Source organism: Cricetulus griseus (genome assembly GCF_003668045.3).
Source record: "Cricetulus griseus strain 17A/GY chromosome 1 unlocalized genomic scaffold, alternate assembly CriGri-PICRH-1.0 chr1_1, whole genome shotgun sequence".
NCBI lineage: Eukaryota > Metazoa > Chordata > Mammalia > Rodentia > Cricetidae > Cricetulus > Cricetulus griseus.
The window spans coordinates 188,962,664-188,989,957 of NW_023276807.1; the positions used below are offsets into that span (position 1 = coordinate 188,962,664).

At 41.2% G+C, this 27,294-nt stretch overlaps 1 protein-coding gene across 4 annotated transcripts in view; it reads right to left on the reverse strand.

Moving 5' to 3' along the window:
* Positions 1 to 26,113, reverse strand: part of Sfmbt1 (Scm like with four mbt domains 1) — a 107,505-nt gene extending 81,392 nt beyond the window's left edge. Inside the window, exon 1 of one of the 4 annotated variants that reach the window (XM_027389570.2) lies at positions 26,043 to 26,113. The gene's annotated coding sequence lies outside the window, so the exon portion shown is untranslated. Of the gene's footprint in view, positions 1 to 24,764; positions 25,149 to 25,431; positions 25,555 to 26,042 lie in introns of those variants that run through there. The other 3 variants (XM_027389572.2, XM_035453409.1, XM_027389571.1) reach the window with 3 other exon arrangements.
* Positions 26,114 to 27,294: the final 1,181 nt, after the last annotated feature.

Sequence of the window (27,294 nt, forward strand, 5' to 3'; positions counted from 1 at the left end):
TTCCTGGTACTGGAGATTTCACTTGGTGGGAAAAAGATGTCTAGTGGGGAGCTGTCTTCCTTGTTATTTAGTAACTCCATTTAGATTTCTTTCATATATATGTATGTTCTAAGAAACTTTTACAGTAGTAGGTTAGGAAAGTACTTTAATGGAAACAATACAGAGAAGTGTGAACATAAACTGAGAAATATTCTAAAGTTCTTCCAATAAAGGATAATAATTACAAATTTTGACTGTTACAATAAGTAATACTTGTTTCTCTAAGCTAAAAAGCTGCCATATTCATAAGCTGAGCCTGCTTGCAAGAACCTGTGGACTGTTAATATTTCCTTATGGAAGGGAGGGTGTGGCAAAGCACTGAAACCTTACCTCAACTGTTCCAACCTCTAGTTGAGTTGTTCCTCCTGTGTGCAATCGCACCCTAATTGCAGAATATCATGGAGAGGGGTATCCATACTCCTACCAGTAGCTCTTTACCCACACTGTGAATGAAGGTAATAAACTCATTTATTCCCTCAGGGTGAATTCTAGTGAAATCCAACTTCAGTTTGTCACTAGGGCCTTATGAGGAAGCAAGCACTGTTTGTCTCCCCAAAGGGAAAAAAATTATCACAATGCTGTAAGTTAACCACAGAATATCTTACGATTATAAATAAAAATTCTTTTAAAATTCTACAACAGAACTGGACTAGTTTTATATTCCTAACTACCCCAGATAAAAACCAATTTTGGGGTCCAACAAGATGTCTGTCTCATCAGGTAAAAGACCCTTGCTACACAAGCCTGACCAACTTACACTTCACCCCTGGAACTCATGTAAAGGATGAAGTGTCTAACACGTGCAATCCCAGCACTCCTGTGGTGAGAGAGGAGGCAGAGATAGAACAATCACCCTGAGGCTCACAGGCCAGCTAGTCTTCATATACAGCATGGCAGAAACAATAATAAAGATCCTGCAATGACAAGGTAGAAGAGAACCAACTCCCAGACGTTGGTTGTCCTGTGACTTCCATATACATCATGCAGTATATGTATGTATGTGCCCACAAACACATTTACATACTCTATATATACACACATACAAACATATAATTTTTGAAGCCAACTTTTAAAAATGTGGCTATATTTCTGTCAATGAACAAAAGAAAACTTACAAATTTAGAAGTCAATATGCTAGCCAATGCTGTATAATGCTGTCCCCTCCAAGCAAAACAGTCATTTCCATTTTAATCAGAGCAGCTGTCATTCACAAGACACTCTCAAATTTGGGTCTTTTGAAGTTCCCTCAGAAAGTATGAGAAGAATAACATTCTCACCTGAGATTCCAGCTATTGACTCTTTGTACTCCACCTGACCCCTAGCCACATGCAGTTCTGCCCCAGTTCTAGGAGGTGCTACAGTATACAGAGATATGAAGGTTAAAAGGGGGGGTCAGGGTAGTCCATCTATGCAATTACAGAGAAGTCCTCTCCCATGCTAGGATGAGACATTTTCAGTTTTGTGTCTCTTTGGGGTCACAACTGTGAGCCCAATAAACTCACTGACCACCAAAAAAGGTTAGTGGAATCATTCCTTTAGTCTGCTGGTGGTAGCCTACCTAGGGTAACTTGATGTTTGTTCACAACTACACTGTCAAAGTTCACCAAACAGCTAATTAAAATGAATAAGTTTCTCTAACTTTTTAACAAGCAACATATACACAGGCCTTGGACTTTAGCAACTTGGTAGTCTACTGGCATCTTCAGAGGCTCCTTTCTACTAAGACCCAGAAGAAAAAGAAATGCCATGTGCCACAAAACAACATTGTTATTGATGGATTGTGTATACCCACTGGTACCATTAGATTCAAACTTCTAAAGCAGCTGTCGTTATCACAGATGCCTTAGCGTGTGTTTAAGTACACACTATGTCCTCACTATGATAAAGCTCCCTAGTAACACATTTCTCAGATCATGTCCACAACCTAAATTCAGTAATACAGGTGGGTAAAGGACTAGGCATATGAAGCAGTCCCTTCTACTCTCCTTCCTTATAACTACAGTAACTTTCAATTTGTGCTATAGTGCTAAAAATATTCTACTCGCTTTTTAAAGCATATCCCAATTTGTACACATCCCAATTTAGTGCATATTCTATGATAACCAGTTTAAAATACTCAAATTATCTAGTAAGTCTGCAACTCAAGTCCAGCTACAATTCATGTTAATGTGAAACCCTTATCTTTATGAGAAAATGAGTTTTTTTTCTTTGTAAGCTAAGAATTATAAAATTACCCGAGTCTCAGGTGAGTCTGGGTGCTGCTCTGCGCCCTCCTAAACTCCCCCATCAACCCCTGCTCGATTCTGCCTGAGCCCACCCGAACAAGAGTGGACCTGCACCATGAGTCCGGACATACCCCACCCTAGTCCACCCACCGCCCTCTGCCATCTGGCTGCTGCCAGAGGCTGAGCCTGCCACCAGAGAGAGAGAGAGACACCACCTGCACTCACTGGAAGAAGGGATGGGAAGAAGACAGACTAAGAACACACTCAACAACAGAAAAACCAATATGACACCACCAGAATCTAGGGACTCCACACCAGCAAGATCTGAAAAGCCCAACACAAAGGATGAAGAAGAGATGGACCTCAAAAATTATCTTAGGAAGATGATAGAGACCTTTAAAGAGGAAACAAGAAAAGCCCTTAAAGAAATAGAAGACAAAACAAGCAAAAAATTACATGAAATGCAGGAAAAGACAAACCAAAATATTCAAGAAGTAAACAAATCTCTTAAAGAATCTAAAGAAAGCCAAGAAAAAACAACAAACAAGTGAAGGAAGCACCGGAAACAGTTCAAGGCATGAAAGCTGAAATAGACAATATAAAGAAAACACAGAACGAGGGGATGCTAGAAATAGAAAGGCTGGATAAACGATCAGGAACTAAAGATCTGAGTATAACCAATAGAATTCAAGAGATGAAAGAGAATCTCAGTTGTTGAAGACTCACTATAGGACATACAGTCATCGACCAAAGAAAATCTCAAGTCCAACAAATCCCTAACACAAAATATCCAGGAAATATGGGATACCCTGAAAAGGCCGAACCTAAGAATAATAGGTATAGAAGAAGGTGAAGAAATAGCTCAAAGGTACAGAAAACATATTCAACAAAATCAGAGAAGAAAACTTCCCCAACCTACAGAAGGATATGCCTATGAAAGTACAAAAAGCTTACAGAACACCAAACAGACTGGACCACAAAAAGAAGTCCCCTCAACACATAATGTAGACACAACATACCCAAACTTACGGGATACTCTGAAAGCAGTGCTAAGAGGAAAGTTCATAGCACTAAGTGCCCATATGAAGAAACTGGAGAAAAGTCACACTAGAGAATTGACAGAACTGAAAGCTTTAGAGTAAAAATAAGCAAACTCACCACGGAGGAGTAGACACCAGGAAATAATCAAACTGAGAGCTGAAATCAATAAAGTAGAATCTAGGAAAACAGTACAAAAAATCAATGAAACAGAGTTAGTTCTTTGAGAAGATCCAACAAGATAGACAAACCTCTATCCAAACTAACCAAAGAGAGAGGGCATGCTAATTAACAAAATCAGAAACGAAAAGGGGGACATAACAACGGACACTGAGGAAATCCAGAGAAACATCAGGTCACACTTTGAAAATCTGTACTCCACAAAATTCGAAAATCTAAAGGAAATGGACAATTTTCTGAATAGATATCACCAAAATTAAACCAAGAACAGATAAGCAGTTTAAATCGACCTATAACCCCTAATGAAATAGAAGCAGTCACCAAAAGCCTCCCCCCCCCAAAAAAAAAAGCCCAGGGCCAGATGGCTTCACTGCAGAATTCTACCAGAAATTCAAACAAGAGCTAATACCAGTACTCCTCAAATTGTTCCACACAATAGAAGCAGAAGGGACATTGCCAAACTCTTTTTACCAGGCTACAAACACTTTGATACCCAAGCCACACAAAGATACAACTAAAAAAGAGAACTACAGACCAATATCCCTCATGAACATCAATGTAAAAATACTCAACAAAATATTGGCCAATCGAATCCAAGAACATATCAGAAAATTCATCCACTATGATCAAGTAGTCTTCATCCCAGGGATGCAAGGATGGTTCAAAATACGAAAATCCATCAATGTAATCGACCATATAAACAAACTGAAAAAGAAAAGCCACATGATCATCTCACTAGACGCTGAAAAAGCCTTTGCCAAAATCCAACATCGCTTCATGATAAAGATCTTGGAGAGAACAGGAATAACAGGAACATATCTAAACATGATAAAAGCAATATACACCAAACCAACAGCCAACATCAAACTAAATGGAGAGAAACTCAAAGCGATTCCTCTAAAATCAGGAACAAGACAAGGCTGCCCACTCTCCATCTCTCTTCAATATTGTACTTGAAGTTCTAGCTAGAGCAATAAGACAAGAAAAGGAGATCAAAGGGATACAAATTGGAAAGGAAGAAGTCAAACTTTCACTATTTGCAGATGATATGATAGTCTACATAAGTGACCCGAAAAACTCTACCAGGGAACTCCTACAGCTGATAAACAACTTCAGCAAAGTAGCAAGATACAAAATTAATTTTAAAAAAATCAGTAGTCCTACTACATACAGATGATATATCCAATGAGAAATAAATCAGAGAAACATCATCCTTCACAATATCCACAAGCAACATAAAATATCTTGGGGTAGCACTAACCAAAAAAGTGAAAGACCTGTACAGTAAGAACTTTGAGTCTTTAAAGAAAGAAATTAAAGAAGATACCAGAAAATGGAAAGATCTCCCATGTTCATGGATAGGTAGAATCAACATAGTAAAATTGGCAATGTTGCCAAAACCAATCTACAGATTCAACACAATCCCCATCAAAATCCCAACACAGTTCTTCACAGACCTTGAAAGAACAATACTCAACTTTATATGGAAAAACAAAAAACACAGGATAGCCAAAACAACTCTGCACAATAAAGGGTCTTCTGGAGGCAACACCATCCCTGACTTCAAGCTCTATTACAGAGCCATAGTTTTGAAAACAGCTTGGTATTGGCACAAAAATAGACAGACCAATGGAATCGAATTGAAAACCCTGATATTAACTCACACACCTATGAACACCTTATCTTTGACAAAGATGCTAAATCTATACAATGGAAGAAAGGCAGCACCTTCAACAAATGGTGCTGGCACAACTGGATCAGACATGCAGAAGATTGCAGATAGATCCATATCTGTCACCATGCACAAAACTTAAGTGCAAATGGAGCAAAGATCTCAACATAAATCCAGCCACACTGAATCTTCTAGAAGAGAAAGTGGGAGATACCCTTGAACGAACTGGCACAGGAAACCGCTTCCTGAACATTATTACACCAGTAGCACAGATATTGAGATCTGCAATTAATAAATGGGACCTCCTGAAACTGAGAAGCTTCTGTAAGGCAAAGGACACAGTCAGTTAGACAAAACGACAGCCCACAGAATGGGAAAAGATCTTCACCAACCCCACATCTGACAGAGGGCTGATTTCCAAAATACACAATGAACTCAAGAAGCTAGCCATCAAAACACCAAATAATGAAATTAAAAAGTGGGGTGCACAGCTAAATAGAGAATTCTCAACAGAGGAATCTGAAATGGCTGAAAGACACTTAAGAAAGTGCTCAAAATCCTTGGCCATCAGAGAAATGCAACTCAAAACAACTCTGAGATACCACCTCACACCTGTCAGAATGGCTAAAATCAAAAACACCAATGACAATCTATGCTGGAGAGGATGTGGAGAAAAAGCAACACTCCTCCATTGCTGTGGGAGTACAAACTTGTAAGACCACTTTGGAAATCAGTATGGCAGTTGCTCAGAAAAATGGGAATCAGTCTACCTCAAGATCCAGCAATTCCTCTCTTGGACATATACCCAAATAATGCACGTCCATACACACAAGGACATATGTTCAACCATGTTCATAGCAGCATTGTTTGTTATAATAGCCAGAACCTGGAAGCAACCTAGATGCCCCTCAACTGAAGAATGGATAGAGAAAATGTGGTACATTTATACAATGGAGTACTACTCAGCAGAAAAAAAAAAAAGCAATGGAATCTTGAAATCTGCAGGCAAATGGATGGAACTAGAAGAAACCGCCTGAGTGAGCTAACCCAGTCACAAAAAGACAAACATGGTATGTACTCATATATGAATTTTAGACATAGAGCAAAGGATTACCAGCCTACAATCCTCTTCACCAAAGAAACTAGGAAACAAGAAGGACTGGGAATGGGAAGGGGCAGAACTCCTGAGCTAATTGGGAGCATGAGGGTAGGGGAGAGGGAGCTGCCAGAATGAGAGGAGAAGAGGAGAGGAGAGGAGGAAATGGAGGAGCAGAAATATTGAGTTGGGGAAAAAATAGAGAGCAGGATGAGCGATGCCATATTAGAGGGAGCTATTATAGGTCCGAGGAGAGATCTGGCACTAGGGAGATTTCCAGAGACCTACAAGGATGACACGAACTGACAATCTAGGCAATGGTGGAGAGGACAATCTATAACGCCCTTCCCCTATAATGAGACTGATGACTACTTTTTATGCCATCCTAGAGCTTCCATCATCCAGCGGCTGATGGAAGCAGAGGCAGACACCCACAGATAGACACTGAACTGAACTCTGGAACTTGCAGAGAGGGAGGAATGAAGATCAAAGGGGTCAGTACCAGGCTGGTGAAACCCCCAGAAACTGTACAAGGGAGAGCACATGAACTCCAGACTGCTGTCTGGGAGGCCAGTACAGGACTGATCCAGACCCCTGAACATGGATGTCAATTAGGAGGCCTCCACACTCTAGGGGCCCCTGGTAGTTGATTAGTATTTTTCCCTGGTATAAGAAGGGACTTTGAGAGCCCATCCCACGTGAAGGGATGCACTCTCAGCCTGAACACATGGGGGAGGGCCTAGGCCTGGCACAGGATTATGTGGTGGACTTTGGGGAGTCCCAGAGGAGGGCCCTACCCTGCCTGGGAAGTGGAGGGTGGATGGGGTGCGGGATAGGTCGTGGGGGTAGGAAGGAGGGGAGGGAGGGGATAGGCATGTGAAACAAGCTTGTTCCCAATTTGAACTAATAAAAAAAAATTACAGGGGCTGGAGAGATGGCTCAGAGGTTAAGAGCACTGACTGCTCTTCCAGAGGTCCTGAGTTCAATTCCCAGCAACCACGTGGTGGCTCACAACCATCCATTATGAGATCTGGTGCCCTCTTCTGGTGTGCAGATATACATGGAAGCAGAATGTTGTATATATAATAAATAAAATCTTTAAAAAAATTATAAAAAAATTACTGGAGTCTAAATTTCTTTAATTTACCCCCCAATCAATCCCATTCGGTAATACACTAAAGGTCACCAATTACACACACAAACACACACGCACACACACACTTCAGAATTTCCCTGAACTTCCCCATATTCAAGGAAAATCACAAAGAAAAAAGAAAAAAAAAAGACAAAGCCTATGCCTGTGAGGTCCTTTTCCACCACTGTAGATGTCTCCCTGCCTAAGCAATCACAGGTTCTACCCAGATGCCAGGCCCAAAATTAGAAATAATAAATTTCAGAAATGAAATTAAGACAAAAAGGATGATACCTCTCCCAAATATCAGTACAACAAAGAGTTGGTTCTTTGAAAACAATAATGAAGTAAATAAAGCCTTAGCCAAAGGAAAGAACAGACCCAAATTAAGTAAGTATGAGGTGAAAAAGGGTAGATATGAGAGTGGAAACCATTGAAATCCAGAAGATCAATAGGGAATATTTTGAAAGGGGAACTGCAATAAATTGGAAAATAAGAAAGAGACTAATTTCTAGACATGTATGACCTAACAAAACTGAACCAGGAAGTGATAAAAAAAAAACTAATCAGATCTATAATGAACAGTAATATTGAAGTAGTATAGTAATTAAGGATAAAATAACATCAATGTGCTTCAAACTAGTCCATGAAACAAACAGGAAAGGAATAGCTCCATCTTGGCTGTCAACTTAACTACATCTGGAATCAACTAAAACCCAAGTGGTGATATTTTGCTTATGATCTAACAAATAAAGCTTGCCTAAAGATCAAAGTACAAAGCTAGCCACACTAGATAGCCATAGAGGCTAAGCAGTGGTGGCACACACCTTTAATCCCAGCACTCGGAAGACAGAGGCAGACAGATCTCTGTTAGTTCAAGACCACTCTTGTCTACACAAAACTGATTCAGTCTAAAAGAGAAACAGAGCTCACACAAAGGTGATCCCAGCACTTGGAGTGGCATGCCTTTAATCCCAGCACTAAAGGATGTGGAGACAGGAAGGAATATGGCTGGGTACAGAGAGGAATAAATATAACACAGGAGGAGACAGGAGCTCATGGCGGTCTAAGGAGTCAGTCTGAGGGAGTCAGACTGAGGCAGTCAGTCTGAGCATTCAGTCTGAGGATTCACAGAGACAGTACCACCCATTCTGTTTGAGGTAGAAGTAAGAGCTAGTAGCTGGCTGCTTTGCTCTCTGATCTTTCAGCCCCCACCCCCACCCCAATATCTGACTCCAGGTTTTTATTATTAAGAACAATTAGAACTTGTGCACACCCAAGCATCTGGGCATGCTTGTGAGGGATTTTTCTTAATTGGATCATAGGAGGTGGAAAGACCCACCCTAAATCTGGGCCACATCTTTTGATGGCAGTCCACATAAAAGGAAATACAAGAAAGCTTTTGCTTTTTGCCTGCTTGCCCTTACTCTGACTGACAAATTCATCTGTCCTCCTACTGAGGCATTGATGATACAAAAACCCACTTTTGCATTCCAACACACTGAGGACCAGCTGAAACATTCAGCCTTGTGGACTGAACAACTACCAGATTCTTGGCCTTCCTGTGAGAAAACAGCCATTGTTGGGGACTAGCAAGTCCACAGCCTATACATACATATATATTCTATCGGCCCTGTTCAACAAGATCAGTATAATAGAACAAGGACAAACACAGCACGGTCAGATGCAGAACAGACCCTTCACAAAGTTCAATATCCCTTTATAACTCCAAAGAAACTGAAAAACTGTATCTCCACATAATAAAGACTAAAGTCAACTACCCACAACCAACATGAATGAGGCAAAACTGAAAGTGTTCCTAGTCTAAAACAAGAAGGGGCCAACTCTACCACTCTTAGTCAGTACAATGCTTGAAGTCTTGGTCAGGTAAAACAAAAACCTAGATAAATTAAGAAAACAAGAATTATCCCTCTTTGCAGATAATATGATTCTATACTTAGAAGGCCTAAAATCTCCACTATAACACTCTTGGCTCTTATAAACATTTTTAGCAAAGCAACAGAATATAAAAATCAGTGGTTTTTCATCCACTAATAATAAATTTGCTGAGAAAATTAAGCAATCCTATTCACAATAGCTTTTTTAAAAAGTACCTTGAAATAAATATAAACAAAAAAGTGAAACATCTACAATGAAAGCTTTTTTATTTTTAACTTTTTTATAATTTATTTTCATCTGATGTGCATTGGTATTTTGGCTGCATGTATATCTGTGTGAGGGTGTCAGATCCCCTAGAACTGGAGTTACAGACAGTTGTGAGCTGCCACGTGAGTGCTAGGAATCAAACCCAGGGCCTCTGGAAGAGCAGCCAGTGCTCTTAACTGCTAAGCTTTCTCTCCAGCCCCATAAAAGCTTTTTTTTAAAAGAATAAAAAAATGAATTTATTAAAAGATGGAAGAACCTCTCATGTTCATGGATCAGGAGAATTGCTAAAATGGTCATACCACCAAAAACAATCTACAGATTCGATGTAATCAACATCCAAGAACACAGAACTTGAAAGATAATCTTAAAATTCATACAAAAACTCAAGTCTCAGGAAAGCCAACGTGATCCTGAACAAAAACAGCAGTGCTAGAAGCATCACACTTCAAAATATCCTACAGAGCCATTCTAAGAAAAATAACATGGTACTGACACAAAAACAGACACACAGAGAAAGGGAATAAAACAGAAGACTCAGAAATAAACCCATACAACTATGGCCACCTGATCTAAGAGAGGTGCCAAAACATGTTGGAAAAAAAGCCTTTTTAACAAAGGGTGCTGAGGAAAGTATATTTCCACATTCAGGAGATCTAAACTAGACCCCTCTCACCACCACCCCCAAAAAATCAGCTCAAAATGTATCAAAAACCTTAATTTAACACTTGCAACTTTAAAACTGCTAGAGGAAAAGTTGGAAAATACTTCCAAATGCAAACATAAGGAAGGACTTTCTGAATTGGGCTTCATTAGCCCTGGACATAATAGCAAAATTACAAATGGGATTGTATCAAATTTGAAAGTCTGCACAGAAAAAAAAAAACAATCTCCAGAATAAACTAATAACCTACAGATTGTGAAAAAGTCTTTTCTAACTATTCATTCCACAAGAAATTAAAGATTTATTTTTAATTATGTGTCTGTGCATGTGTGTGCGCACAAGTGCAGGTGTCCACAAAGGCCAGAGGGGCCGGAGCCCTAGTGCCAGGCCCCCCTAGAACTGCAATTACTGGTGGTTGTAAACTGTCAACATGGATACTGGGAACCAAAGTGAGATCCTCTGGAAGAGCAGTTTGTGCTCTTAACGACTTAGCTAGCTCTCCAGCCTTTCAATGGAGAATTAAATATCTAGTCTATATGAAGAACTCAAAAATGAAACAACAAAAGAATAATCTAGTCATTAAATGGGCAAATAAAGATGGGGAAAATGTTAAAGCTTCTTAGCCATCAAGAAAATACAAATCAAAACTATATTGAAGCTGGATGTGGTGGTGCACACTTGTAATTCCAGTATTTAGGAAGTAAAAACACAAGCCTTGCTATACAACCACTTCAAGGTCAACTTGGGTTACACGAGAGACAGTCTCAAAGGAAGGAAGGGAAGGAGAGGAGGGGAGAGAGAATAAAAAGAAAAGAAAAAAACTCCATTGAAATCCTATCTCAAAAAATAGCTATCACCAGGAAAAAGAAAACAACAAATGTTAGCAAGGGTCCCCCACTAACCCCTGCACTTATACATTCCTCCAGGCATAATATGGCCCTAGCAATCTAAAACTGTAATAACCTACACAAGACTTTATGAGGTTGGGCCCATCAGCATTCCCTCTTGGAGAACTGCTTACAAGGCAGTTATTTGAGATTGAGACATCACCCCTCCCTGGGGTTACAGAAGTAGTTAATACAACAGTTGCCGGAGAAGAAACACTTTTCTTCTCTGGTATAGCCACCCTGAAAGTTGCTCGTGCTAACATACGTAATCCCTCACCCATGCTCCTGTAAGTAACCACAATGTTTTAGACTGGTCCACCAACCTAGATGTGGGTAGAATCATTTGTCATTGGTACCCTACCTGGAGTCAACAGATGTTTGTAAAATTCTCTCTGTCAAATTAATGTGACAACATTGTTGAAGGGAATGTAAATTAGTGCAACCAATATGAAATTAGTTTGGATGTTTTTCAAAAAACCTAAAACCAAAATACATCTGTTCTAACAATACCCTCCGCCACTCATAGATCTATACCCAAGAGAATCAAAGTCAGTATGCTACAGAGATCACAGCACTATTCACAGTAGCCAAGTTATGGAATCAAATTAGATGTTTATCACAGACCTATGGAAAAAAATGTGATGCTCGAACACACACACACACACACACACACACACACACACACACAGAGAGAGAGAGAGAGAGAGAGAGAGAGAGAGAGAGAGACAGAGACAGAGACAGAGGATTATTTATACTGCCATGAAGAATGAAATCCAGCTAGAGATGTGGCTCAGTTGTTAGACTGACTGTCTAACACACATAAAAAGCCCTGAGTCCTATCACTAGCTTGGAGCATGGTATAAGCTGGACATGGCCTGTAAGGGAGACAGAAGAATAAAAGTTCAAGGTAATGGACAGAGATGATTCAGCAGATAAAATAAAGCACTTGCCAGAAAAACCCGACTACCTGAGTTGGACCCTTAGAATCCACATAAAAGTGAAAGAAGAGTAATGATTCCATAAAGTTGTCCTCTGACTTCCACATGTGTCTTCACCCTCCCTACATATGCACACCACACACACACAAATTATTTAAACAAAAACAAAAAACTTAAATAGCCATTGTTTTATGTAATTGGCATTTTCTTTGGGCTGCCAACCAGCTCCCAAATAATGACACAGAGACTTATTATGAATGCTCAGCCTTAGGCTTGTCCCACTAGCTCTTTTAATCCAATTTAACCTGTTTCTATTCATCTACATTTAGCCTCAGGGCTTTTTACCTTTCTTTCATCCTGTATGTCCTACTCCATGTCTGCCTGGCCCCTGGTGTCTCCCTGTCATCTCCTTTTCTTTCTTCCTTTCTTTCAAGCCTAAGTTCCTCCTCCTACTTATTCTTCCTGTCAACGAGTCCTGCTTATACCTCTTCCTTTGCCATTGGCCATTCAGCTTTTTATTAGACCAATCAGGTACCTTGGACACAGCAACACATCTTTACATAATTAAACAATTCTGCAACATAAACAAATGTAATACTTCTTTACAATAGTTAAATATTCCATAACAGCACCTTCTGCTGCTCCACTGAGATCCCATCTCATCTCAGAATAACACCAAGAAAAAAAGACTTTAACAAAATTCTGGAACACAAAAGAGTTTAAAGACTTCAAAATACCCTCTACTTTTGATTAAAATGTTAAAATTCTGTTTTAAATGGTTCATTATGTAGCCCTAGCTGTCATGGAACTCACTATGTATATCAAGCTGGCCTTGAACCAGAAGAAATCTTCCTGCCTCTGTCTTTGAGTACTGGGGTTAAAGGTATGTACTACTACACTAGGCCCAATTTTTTGATACATATATTCAAACATGTAAGTACATTTTATGAGGCACTTGAAAAATATGAAAACATCATACCCAACTCCTGAACCCTTCAGTTTGTATTTCCCAATAAGCGCATTCTCCCATATTACTACAATATTATCACATCTTAATTTAACTCGTTTTGTTTAGACCACAGTCTCCCTATGCAACTTTGGCTGACTTGTCTGAAACTTGCTGTCAACTAAGCTGGCCTGAAATTCATAGCGATCTGCCTGCCTCTGCCTCCCAAGTGTTGGGATTAAAGAAATGCTTTAGAAAGATTTTTTTTTAAAGTCTCACAACATGGCCCAGCCATGAAATCTAAGATCCTCATGCCTATCCCTTGTATAGGATATGAGTTTTTTTTTTTTTTTTGTATCAGCTATTATCAGATATGTTATTAAAATTCTAAGTACAAAAGACTTAACTTAAGGAATGCATTTTAGTAAAATAATTATTACTTGCACTACATTCAAGGATTATGTCTGCCTTTCTGAGAAGTCTGGAATCCAGTTGTGGAATTTTTACATGATAAAATCCAACTTACAGAGCTCTACTTTCCACAGTATGCTGGACAGCTGAAGAGGGCAGAAGATAGTAGCATGGTTTGAAGGCAACAAAATAAGACACATTCATAACTACAAATACTTAATATTTTAGTTTTATTACATGTTGAATAAACCTGCAAAAACAGTAAATAAACAAAATGAAACTAAATTGGATTTATCTTAAACGTTCATGTTGGTAGAAATGTGCCTTTATCGAGGCGGGGAAGGAGCCAGGTGTGCTGGTATATACGTACAATGTGAGTGTTCAGGAGGCTGAGGGAGGAGGGCTACAAATTCAAACCTCACACACAGTGGTACCCTGACCAAAAATAGGTCAGTGCAAAATGAAGAAACCATGGACATTTTTGAATGTTTTAGCATTAAGTGAAACTTTTAAAGATTTATTTATTTTTATTTATGTATATGTGCATGTGTGCCTATATGAGTTCCCATGTACACATCCATGTAGGTACCCATGGAGGCCAAAAGAGGGTGTCAAATTCACTGGAGCTGGAGTTATTGACAGCTGTAAGTCACTGATGTGGATGCTAAGAACCAAAGTCAGGTCCTTTGCAAGAGTTCTTTAATGGCTGAGTCATCTCTCCATTCCCCTGGAAGTTTGGTTGGTATTTTTTTTTTCTTATTTGTATGAGTGCCTACATGTACACAGGCATACCACATTCCCACCATCACACACATACATTATAGATAAAATTTATAACAAAAGAAAACATTTACAACTCTTTTGCATTCTGAAAACATGTAACTCCTTAATTCCTAAAATCCTTAATTGTGTAAAATCTTCTTACTCTCCATCTATGATATTTAGATTTTACAAATATAGGTTTAAATATTATACATCTAAGAAAGTTCTGTTACAGCATTATTATGTAAGCCAATAAACTTATCTAAATACTTTCTATTTTTTATTAATTCAGAAATGACTAAAAGGTGATAACACTTAGCCTAACCAGACAACTAGGGTGAATCACTATGCCTTTCAGATAGCTGAGGGGCATATGTACAACTTTTAACATACTATAGTTTATAGTTCTGGACAGCATGCTTTAACTTAGGACAACACTGAGAACATGAGTGACTATAATATGACCATCTTATGAGCCATCTGTCCCAACACAATGAAACCCCTAGCCTCTGAACCTTTGCTTCTTTAGCAAATTCCATCTACTACCTTGATGTCACAACTAAGTATGTCTCAACTGGTTCTAAAGAAAAAGCAGTTGGCCCTCACTGCTCTGCTAGGCACCTCCACAGTTCTCCCAAGGGAGGTAAACAAGTAGAGGTGCACAAGATTCAAAGACCTCTATTTACATTCCTGCAGTGAAAGTGTTTTTAAAATTTCACTTCCTCAAAAGAAAATTCTGATACATTATACCATGGATAAACCTTGAGAACACTATGATAAATGAAATGTAGAAATCACAAAAGAACAAGTACTGTATGATTCTGCTTAAAAGAGGTACCTAGAGTAGTCAATATCACAGACAGAAAGTACAGTGTTGGTACCATAGCTGAGAAGAGAGGGAAATGGAGTCACTATTGACTAATTATCATTTCACTCTTAGCTTATTTTTAAGAGATGAAGAGACAGGCGGAGGCAAGAGTTGCATAAAATTAGGAACATATTTAAGGTAGCACTGAACTATATACATTTAGAATGGTTAAAATAATAAACCTACAGACATAATTTACCTCTAATTTTTTTAATTTAAAGAATAATAAAAATGTACTTGGGACTGGAAAGATGGCTCAAGCAATTAAAAGCACTTGCTGCCCTTTCACTAGAGCCAAGCTTGGTTCCCAGCATCCACATGGCAGCTCAGACCTGCCTGCAACTATAGATCTAGGGAATCCAATGCCCTCTTCTGACCTCTGAAGGCTCTTGCATGTATATGGTGTACATACATACACTCAGGCACAAAACATACACATAAAATGATAAAAATTTTTAATGCATTTCTTAATTTCTATGCTCTAGACAGAGATATGGTTAAGTGCACCTGTGTGATTATCCAAACATTCTAAGGTTATTTTACGACGACACAAGTTGTAAAACCAACCAAAATGATAGCTTGAAATGACATCCCAAACTGCTATACATTATTTTTAATAAGAGAGGTTTGTGTGTGCACATGTGTGTTTGTGTTTTGTGGAGTGATACTTGTGTGAGTATGCCTGTGCAGGCAAGACCTCTTGTTTCTCAGATGCTGTGCACACTGTTTAAGACGGGGTTACTCACTGGCCTGGATCACCAAGTAAAACAGGCTACCTAGCCAGTCACCTTCAGGGATCTACCTGTGTTAGCATCCCCAGTGCTGTCCCTACCACAGCCAGCTTTTTAAAATGGATTCTACAAACCAAACTCAGGTCCTTATTCTTGCAAGGCAAGCACTTAATTGACTAGCTACCAAGTACTAAGTAAGTATTCCCCAGTACTAAAAAATACGGTTTATACGAACTAATCACTAAGAACAGTGCCAAAACTGACAGCAAAAGAGCACTATATGGGGAGCTGGAGATGACTGCTCTTCCAGAGACCCTAAGTTCAATTTCCAGCAACCACATGGTGGTTCACAACCATCTATAATGAGATCTGGTGTCCTCTTCTGGAGTGTAGGCATATATGCAGACAGACATTGTATACATACATGCATACATACACATATACACACATACCACTATATGTAAGTACTAATGTGAAAAGATACTAAAACCAAACAGCAACTCATAGACAGCTTTATCACTGTGGCCATCACAAATACATTTCAAAAATTCCTGGGGTGGGGCAGACTGGAGAGATGGCTCATGAGTTAAGAGCACTTGTTGCTCTTACAGAAGACCAGGGCTGTATTCCTAACACCCACATACTGGCTTACAACCACCTCCAAGAGCTCTAAAACCCTCTGAGTTTCTCCAGCACCAGGCAGGCATGTGGTGCATATACATTCATGCAAGCAAAACATTCACAATCATAAAATAAATCTTAAAAACAAGTTTTAACTACTCAGGGTATAAAAATATAAATTTTGACCTTAAGCAAAATATTTGTTGCTTAAGTAGCTTTAAACTGAACATCAAAAAGTAAAATAAAAAATAAACTGTACATTAGCAAGAAAAAATTTTGAGCTATTTAAACAATTGCTAAACTTATTTCATCTTATGTTGTCATTCCAAGTTTGTAACACCTGACTGCTATGATGGCTAATCTTGGCTGTAAACTTGACTTCAACTGGAATCAACTAAAACCCAAGCAGCTGGGCATGTTTGTGAGGGATTTTTCTTTTTTTGGGTGGGGGATGGGGGGGAGGGGGGAGGAGGGTGTTGAGACAGGGTTTCTCTGTGGCTTTGGAGGCTGTCCTGGAACTAGTTCTTGTAGACCAGCCTGCCTCTGCTTCCCAAGTGTTGGGATTAAAGGTGTGGGCCACAACCACCCAGTGAGGGATTTTTCTTAACTGGATCATTTAGGTAGGAAGACCCACCCTAAGTCTGGGCCATACCTTCTGGTGTCAGCCCACATTAAAGGAAATACATTAAGAAAGCTTTTGCTTTTTGCCTGCTCATTCTCACTGGCAAATTCAGCTATCCTCCTGCTGAGGCATTCTTTTGATGGTATTAGAACCTACTTCTTTGGGACTCCAACACAAACTCAAAACCATCAACTCTTTAAGAATCCTCTGGGACTCCAGCACCAGACTGGAACTCCTGAGATAGTCTCATGAACTGAAAAACAACCAGATTCTTGGCCTGTCATTTGGGGGAAGACTACCTGGATCATCCTATAAGCAACTCATATGAGAGATGTATTACTATAAATATACTCATATATTTTACATTATATATATATATATATATATATATGTACAAATACATTTTTTTCATTCTTACCAGTTCTATTTCTTTAGAAAATACTAATACAACTTCTAACAAACTATGTTCCATCTTTCATCTAAAAGTGCTGTAGAGATGGGCTCAGTGGTTAAGACAGTTCTTCCAGAGGACCTGAGTTCAGTTCCCAGGACCTACAGTGGGCAGCTCACAATTGCCTGTAATTCCAGCTCCAAGAGAATCCAAAGCCTCTGGAGTCTGAGGGCACTGACACACATGTGCACATACTCACATGCACACACACACATATATAATTTAAAATAAAAATAAATCTTTAAAAAGATGCTCTCCAAATATTACCTCATCCCAAAATTCAATTCTCCCCACAAAGCAGATACTCTTTAACTACTCTATCTATCCCAAGTCAGTTCAGTAATTAACCTCTTTCTATACTAAGCAAAGCATCAAAAAGGAACCAATGCATGCAGTACTGTATACCACATCTGAAAGGCAGCTCCCTGTACAGTGTTAGTTCACTAAAGTTATCTAACAATATACAAAGTTCAGGAAGTATTTCACATCACTTATCAGAATATGGACTAGGGGTTGGAAAGATGGCTCACTGGTCAAGAGTGAGTAAAGGTTCCAGACTTAGGCGAGGTGACTCACATTCACCTGTAACTCAAACTGCACAGCACACACACACACACACACACACACACACAGAGAGAGAGAGAGAGAGAGAGAGAGAGAGAGAGAGAGAGAGAGAGAGAGAGAATTTCCAACAGAAATAGACCAAATTTTTTGCCTTAAAAAAAAAAAAAAAAAGTCCTTCATACGCCTTTAATTCCAGCATTCAGGAGGCAGAGGCAGGCGGATCTCTATGAGGTTTGAGGCCAGCCTGGTCTACAAGAGCTAGTTCCAGGATAGCCTCCAAAGCCACAGAGAAACCCTGTCTCAAAAAAACAAAAAGAAAGAAAGGAGGGACGAAAGAAAGAAAGGAAGGAAGGAAGGAGGGAGGAAAGAAAGAAAGGAAAGAAAGAAAGAAAGTCTTGCTAGGATGTGGTGGCGCATGCCTTTGAATCCAGACTGGATAGCCAAGGCTACAGAGAAACCCTGTCTCAAAATACAAACAAACAAATAAACAAAAAAAGTTCTGAAAGATCACCTAAAGACAAAGAGAACTTAATAAAGTTTGAGGGTTTTTTTCCCTACTGTAGTGTTTTTTTTAATGAATTCTATCTTTATTCAGTTCATTTGATATTATATTGAACTTGTGCTTATTTTGTAGCCCTGGTTGTCCCAGAACTCACACTGTAGATCAGACAGGCCTTCAACTCACAGATATCTGCCTGCCTCTACCTCCTGAGTGCTGGGACTAAGTAAGTGCACCACCACACCCAGACTCTGAACCTGGATTTATTTTGGTTAAATTATAATTACTAAATACATTTATTCCTTCTATAATATCTTGACTTTCCATTTACATATTTTTAATGTTATATCTCTTAAAATGTAACTATAATTTTCACATCTGATTTGGTAAATTGTCTTTAACAATAACATGTTCATTGCATGTTTACTGCTGTAAATACAACTGTTAGATCTCATTAAAGCAGGATAGAAACACAGGGAAACTGGAAATGAAAAGGGAAAGGAGTCCCTCATCCAAGAGTCTGGTCAAAGCTTCTTACAAATTGAGAAGCAAGAATTTCAGCACAACTATCAACATACATTGTGAACCTGCTAACATAGAAATAATATTCCTTTCATTCACAGATACATTATGATAAAGTAGAAATAAACTTGGTTTATGACCTAAATGTATGTTACTGAGGATAGGGCCTCATTCCTTTCCCCCAGCTGGTTTATTGGCCATTTGCTAGGACAGGATCACACTATATAGCCTAGGGTTAACCCAGTGCTGGGATTACAGGGCAATGCCCCCAGCCTTGACCTGAATATAGTTTTTATAACATCCTTTTGAATAAAAACCGACTAGAAGAATAATTATATACAAATCCTTAAGTACTTCCAGTTATTAGAAAAGGTGTACACTGTGCAGGGAGAAGCATATCTAGCATGGTGTACAGTACTGAGTGCATTGGTTCCTTTTTAATGCTTTGCTTAGCATAGAAAGAGGTTAATTACTGAATATATTTGGAGTAGAAAGAGCAGTTAAAGAGTATCTGCTTTGTGGGAAGGATTGGGTTTTGGGATGAGTGATATTTAGAGAAGGTGTTTGTTTTTTTGTTTTGTTTTGTAAGACCCTTGTTAAAACTTCTGCAGTGGGCTGACAAGATGGCTTACCTGGTTTAAAAAAAAAAAAAAAAAAAAGGCCAGACTCATGACTTGGAGAGATGGCTCAGATGTTTAGAACACTGGCTGTTCTTCCAGAGGACCCAGTTTCAATTCCCAGCACCCACATGGCAGCACACAACTGTCTATAACTCGAGTCTTGAGGGATATAACCCATTTCTGACCCCCAAAGGTACCTGGCACACATGCCACGCATGGACATACACACAGGGAAAACACATGATAAAATAAATATTTAAAAAAATTATTTTAGGCCAGGCAGTGGTGGCGCACACCTTTAATCCCAGCACTTGGGAGACAGAGGCAGATGGATTTCTGTGAGTTCAAGGCCAGTCTGGTCTACAAAGTTCCAGGACAGCCAGGACTGTTACACAGAGAAATCCTGTCTTGAAAAAAAAAATTATTTTAAACCAGGCAGTGGTGGCACACACCTTTAGTCCCAAAGTTGGGAGGCAAAGGCAGGTGGATCTCTGTGAGTTTGAGGTCAGCCTGGTCTACAAAGCAAGTTCCAGGACAGCCAGAACTGTTACAGAGAGAAACCCTATCTTTAAAAAAAAAAAAAATTATTTTGAAAACTCTTAAAAGGGGGGAGGGTAATCTGTAATCCTGTCATTCCTGTAGTGAGATAGGTAGAAACAAGAAAATCAATACGAAGTATAGCAGTAGAAATAACAAGAGACTCTGTTGCCCCTTCCTCAAAAAGAAGGCAGAAAGGACTGGAGGAGATGAGATGGCTCAGCCATTAAAAGTAATTGCTATTTTGCTATTCTTGACAGAGGACAGGGGTTCAGTTCCCAGAACTGACACAGTGTCTCACAACCATCTGTAACTGCAGTTCCAGGGAAGCTGATACCCCCTTTTCTGTTCTCTCCAGGCACCAGGCAATCAGGATACATACCTATATGCAAGCAAAACATTCACTCGTATAAAATCAAATAAATACATTTAAAAACAAACAAAAAGCCCAAAATAGAACAAATGAACAAACTTAAAAATAGTCATCTGACCTCCAAAATGCACCATGTCATTCACAATCATACAAAAAGAAACAAACAAAAACCTTTATGAAAAGAAATTTTGTTTTGTTTTGTTTTTGAGATATAGGTTCTCTGTGTAACAGCTCTGGCTGTGCCAACACCATGCATTCATATGCTATTCTTATACAATTCTATTTGTTGAAAGTCTCCTGTCTCTGTTAAGCTGTGAGCTCAAGGTTAGAGACCCTGTTTTATTATTCCTCTTCACCACCATACACAGAACCTACATAGAAAGGCCTACACACAGAATGAGGGCCAGGATAGGCTCCAAAGCTAATAGAGAAATCCTGTCTCAAAAAACCAAAAATTAATTAATTAATTAATTAATTAAAGGCCTTTGCTATTATTGTTGTCCTCCTCCTCCTTTTTGTTTGTTTGTTTTTTCAAGACAGAGTTTCTGTAGGCTTGGCTGTCCTGAAACTCACTACTCTGTAGACCAGGCTGTCCTGGAACTCACAGAGATCAGCCTGCCTCTGCTTCCCAAGTGCTGGGATTAAAGATGTGTGCCACTACCACCTGGCAGGAAACTTTTGTAGTAAAATCTACATTTTTCTTTAATAACTTTTTTGAAAACTTTAAACATGAATTTTCAGCAACCTGACCAAATCTTTTCTATTTTTAAACCATTTTCCAGTGGGGTTAGTATCACTTGAAGAATGGTAGCAGCCTAACAAAACCTCACTCCCAAAAGTCTAATGGCTCAAAGCCTCCTGGGTAACCAAAACCCCCAGACACTTGCAATTGACTTAGCAACTACATACATAGAAAAGCTGTTTGTAAATACAAAAATGCCCAAGTTGGATAAAAATGGTACTCACTGAAAGAAAATTCTCTGCCATAGCAAATCTGTACCATTTACCTTTTTTAAATTTTACTGAAATTGTTGTAAAATGTTATCAGCTAAATAACGGCATAAAATAAAGTGTTTAAATTTTTAAAATAGAAACATTTACTTAAACAATATTTAGCATTCAGAAATACCTTTATGAGTAATATTTTGTACTTGTCACTTCATGTGAATATAACATAAGGCCACAATAAAAGGTCAATGGCATTTGGTTCATCCCGCTTTTCTACAGTATTGAAGTCAAATGACACCACATTTCTAACACCAAGTCCAGTCTAGTTATCACTATGAAAGCAAAGACCACCCTACAAATGTGGGCAGGCAAAGATTTTTGCACTTCGGTGGTTGTTTGGTTTAGTACAGTATGGTTTGGGTTTGGTGTTTTGAGACAGGATTTCATGTAGTCCATGATGGCCTAAAACTCACTGAGTACCAAAGGATGACTTTGAATTTTTAAGCCTTCTGTTCCCCAAATAATGGGACTGTGGGAGTATGTTACCATGCCCTGATGGCAAAGCATATTTTTTTCATTTATTTATTTAAAATCTCTGTGTACTTGTGAGCACATACATGGTAATGCATTTTTAAAGGGAAAAACCATGGTTCCCAAAAAAAAACAAATATTAAAGAAACCCCTTTTGTATTTTCTGTTTCTTATATATGCCTTCAATTTCATCCCAAAGATTCAGCAGTTTTTACAAAGAAAAGCCAAGAATTAAAAAAAAAAAAGCCTCAGAAAAATAGTTCATCAATGATGGCTAAATCATCATGTACTCTATTAGTTCATGAGGCTGTAAACTTTTAATGAAATGACCAGATTCAAATTAAACAGAGAATTATTCAGAGAACCTCTCCCTTTCCCTCACTCTCATACACACACACACTGAACTTTGTGGAGTATTCCACATATATCTCTAACATGGGCAGTAAACTACTCCCACTTTTTTTTTTTTTTTCCTTCGAGACAGGGTTTTTCCGTGTTGCAGCTCTGGCTGTACTGTCACTCTGTAGACCAGGCTGTCTTGAACTCAAGACACCCACCTGCCTCTGCCTCCCCAGTGCTGAGATTAACATGGGCCACCACTACCCAGCCCCACTCCCACTTTCTATCTCACAGATGTCTTGGGTGGAAGGGACCTGGCATTGGCCTTTACATGAAGCTAACAAGAGCATTCACTTAGAACCTAACTCCAGTAGAAACAAAGAGCACAAAGATACAGTAAAAGATACTTGGGAGATACAGGCAAATTATTGCAGCACACTTACTTCCAGTGAATATTTAAAACTCAACCTTTTGGGTAGGGTTCTAATACAAAAAAGTGGCTTTAATCAAAGGGACTTTAAAAAATGCACTGACATTTTAATTTATATTTTGTTCTTACTTTTACTGTTGGACTTTTAATGATTTGATAAAACCATAAATGCATAAATCAAGTTAACTGCTGTTATTTAAAAGTTGCTAAAGCTTTATACCCATATTATTAATTCACTGAACTTTAAAAAATCAATTTTCATCAATTTTCTTTGCAAATTCTATGCTTTAAGGAATTAACTCACCTACTGATTGATACCTTTAACTCTAACTTCTTGGAGAAATTCATGATTCTTCCTTCAAACCTCTTCTCTATAAATATATCTATATCCCCAACTGGGCAGTGGATATAATAATGTAACTTCAACTGTGAACTTAAAGACTCCCAGAAACCATGATCCAAACACACCAAATACTAGTCAGCTAAAAATGTCCTTATGACCACAAAGATCAAAGGTCAGAATATTAAGACATCGTCAAAACCAGAAAAGGCTTACACCATTACAAAAACAAAAAAGCCCACAACTCCAAATTCACATACTTGCTATCTTCAGTTATTAGTATTTCCCCTTTCACATTCTAAAAGGTCACTTGAGACAAAATTCACAGGTTGTGATAGAAGGCAGAATGGCAGTTTGCCTTGGGGGAAGAGGCAACCAAACTGAATTTGAGGAATCCCTTTGGGGTGGGGGCTGAAATTTTTTCATTTCTTAATGTTTTGTGGCCATCAGGACATATATGTATGCAAAACATGGCTGAACTGTCTGTGTGACAGTGTTGGGTCCCCTAGAACTGGGGTTATAGACAGTTGTGAGCCGACGTGTGGTTGCTGTGAATTGAACTGGGATCAGCTGAAAGAGTGGTCAGTGCTCTTAACCGCTGAGCCATCTTTCCAACCCCCAAAAGCATAATTTCTTAAGTGGATTGAAATGCCTTCTCTACATGCCTGTGTTCAAATAAAGCTCACAAAATTATCCTGGATATAGCCAATAAAAATGGTTTTTCCAACCTATTTTTATAAAGACATATTTGTGAGTGCTTTTATGCAGAATCTTTCAAAACACTTAAATCTCATTTTAAGAAGTCTCTAAATCTTAGAACCACAAGAATGGTGATCTACTACTTACCCTTCTTTTGCAAATAAGGAAAATCAAATCTACATTAGGTAGCCACCTATCCCAAGATAAGGCAGCTTGTCAACGGCAACGTAGTAACACAACTGTTTCCTTATCTCAGGCCTCTTTAGTTCCAACTGGCCGTTATATTCCTGACGTTGCAAACAAATCTGAATATACCTGTGGCCTAGAAGAGTTCAACATCTACCACGAGTTAACAGGCCCCAATATGTACTTATGAAAACGCATTCATCATCTTCCACCCCATCGAGACAGCTGCCAAGTCAACAGTTATGCACAGGCATTTTGCTTCAGATGAAATTATGTATGACATCTTAAAAATCGTGTTTCATGAGAGGACATACGCAGATATTGACAAAAATCCATCTTACTTCCTTCAAATTTTTTGATGAATACAGGACTCACCAGACAATACTTGGGGCCATTAATTGCTTTGAGTGACCCGCGAGGAAGAGCTCCCACCAAGTAAAAAAGCCCCACTTGAGACAGGAGCGTCCCACCCCACTCCAGGCGCACAGCAAGCTCTAGAGGTGACCTGGCTTTGACAGCTTAGTTTTAGACCCCACGCAAACAGCTGGCATCCTGGGAAAAACTTAACACCACCTATATCCTTTCCGCGGGAATTTATTCCTGGTCTCACAAGGCTTTTCTGCTCCGCAAAGAGCAGGCCTTGCTTCCCAGGGCACTCGGCTCGTCCCTCCAGTCCTTTTCACAACGAACAAAACAAGACTCGGGAACAGAAATCGAAAGGGTCACGGACCTGCCCAGTGGTCTCGGGACGCTGACCAGGTCGGCGCAGGGGGTCGGGCGGCGGCGCCTCACGAGCCGAAGCGCCGGGGAGGCCGGAGCCACCGGTTGCGGCGGAGGCTACACGTTCGGCCACCGCGCGACTGCAGCCTGGGCCCTGCGAAGTTGAGCGGCCGCGCGGGCTGCGGGTTCGCGCCCCTCCCGGAGCGAGCCCGGGGGGGCGGGTCCGCGGGGGCTCGGCGGGAGGGAGCTCGATGGGGGTTGGGGGAGAACGACCCGGAGCCCGCAACTTGGGCGCCAGCTGCTGCCACCCGGCCACTTTCGCCTCAAGCGCCCAGCTGTGCTGACGCGCGCCGCTCGCCCGTTCTCTCGCCCCGGGCCGCCAGCCTCCGCCGTGGCCGCGAGGTGCCCGGGCGCGTTCCCGCAGCCCGCCGGCAGGCGCGCGCGAGCCTCGGGACCGCGCCAGGCCGCGCGCCGGCGCCGCGTTACCCCCCGCCGTACCCGCCCCCCCCCCCAACGCGCCGCCGCCGCCGCCCGTTGGCGCCTCAACCCGTGCGCCCGCCACCCGCCGACTCCCCGCGGTTCCCGCTGGCAAAGTTGCTCGGCCTCTTCAGGAGGGCGCCGCACCGCCCCTCAGGCCGCCGCGCGGGAAGGCCCAGCCGGCCGCCCCGCTTTTTTACCTGACGGAGTTTTCGCGCGCGCGCGCACTCGCTCGCTCGCTCTCCCCTCTCGCTCGCTCGTTTTCTTTCTTTCCTTTTTTTGCGCTCGCCCGCGCGAGGCGCCTTTTCCGCTCGCGCCGCCCGCGCCCGCCTGCTCGCGCCCTCCTTCCTGCTGGGCCCGGCAGAGCGGGGCGGCCGGCAGCTCTCCCCGCCCCCCTGCACCCGCGCTCCGGCGGAGGCGGCGGCGCCGCTCCGCGCTCCGACTCATTCCAATATGGCACGGACGCAGGGCGCATGCGCCCGCACTCCCCCAACCCCCTCCCTACCCCCAGCCCCACGGTCCTCCCGGCAACCCGCGCCCCTCGCCTAGCGCGTGTGGCACTCACGGCTCAGCCTCCCCGCGGCCACCAGGGCTTGGAGCTGCACGGGAGAGGAGGCGTCGGTGGGCCCAGGTCCATTGCGCGCCGCGTCCCCAGTCGGCACCTCGCCGAGGACGCCCGCGAGGCGGGGGCGGCGCGGCGTGGGCCTCTGATCCCCGACGGCGCCGTGGACTGCGTGCGGTTGAGAGACGCGCTCTCGGGCTCCGGAGGCGTGCCCTGGCCCTGCATGGATTTTGGAGAGAAAGACCTCACCTTGGCTTCTGGACCGAGCGGTTCAGGACCCGGCGAAGTCCCTGATCCGTCCATCCCCGGCGAAGCGCGCCACTGTAGCCCGCACGTGACCACCTCGAGCAAGATGGCATTAACAGACAGGCAGCGCCTCGGCAGGTCCCTGATGGGTACGTGCCGCTGCCGAGGGGGCTGCGCTCGCCGACCCGGCCACTTCGGGAATCCGCAAGTTATTTGAGACTTAGCAGGGCACTCTGGTGCCCAGGTCTACCAAATCCGACTCGAGGACCTCGGCATACCTGATGTGCTCCGGAGGCGCTTTGTAAACCGTTTCTCCTGCGGCGAAGAGGGTACAGGGTGAACTAAGATCTCCGGGAGAATGAGCAGCTCAAAAAAGCTGTGAATCAACCTCGAATCCCGAGGTGCCCACGCGCAGTTAGATTCGGCGACTCATCCCTTCCTCTGAAAGCGCAGGTGTCAGTAGGATGCACACACACCTGCTCCAGAAAGTTCCCTCAGAAGGGAGTCCCAGCGCTAATGGGACCCGGGAGTGCCAATGAGATCAGACTCTCCAGCCCTAGATGGTGTCAAAGCCCCTGCCTTTGAGAGAAGAGGAGGTGCCCACCCAGACACGCACCCGCCACACAATATCTTGGGATCTTAACACTAGGCATCTTTCTCTGTTTTGGCAACCTTGGGAAATACCCACATTACAAACAACAGATGATTTTTTTTTTTGTAAGTACCACGGAAAAAACAAGGTAACAGGAAAAAGGAATGTAAAAAGAATATCCATTGCCACACAATTTGACTTCCCAAACAAAACCTTCTACATAGATACTTTTACATGCTTGCAAGCACACGTTTTCTCTTATTTTCTACTTTGACTAACATGTTGTGTTTGCATGATCATTTTTAAGGTATGCGGTTCCTACTTTTTTGTATTTTATTTCGTTGCAGTTATCTGCTAACAGATCCTTGAGTTCTACACGTGGGATTAATTTTTAGGAGTGGAAGTATCTTCAGGTGGAAAGCTGTGCATGGCCCTATATTGCCCCAATTGTTCTTTCATCAGCCAGGAACAGCATCAGGAATCTAATGCACATTTCTAAACACCGAGTGACATCTTTTCTCCCCTGCATTAATAATGCCTACACTAATAATCTTGAACGATCAAGACTACCTTATCTGGCCTTTCTTGGATGACTAAACACTCAAAATTTCCCCATTTGCGATCTGTATTTCCCCTTCTGTGAATGACCTGTTGTTCATATCC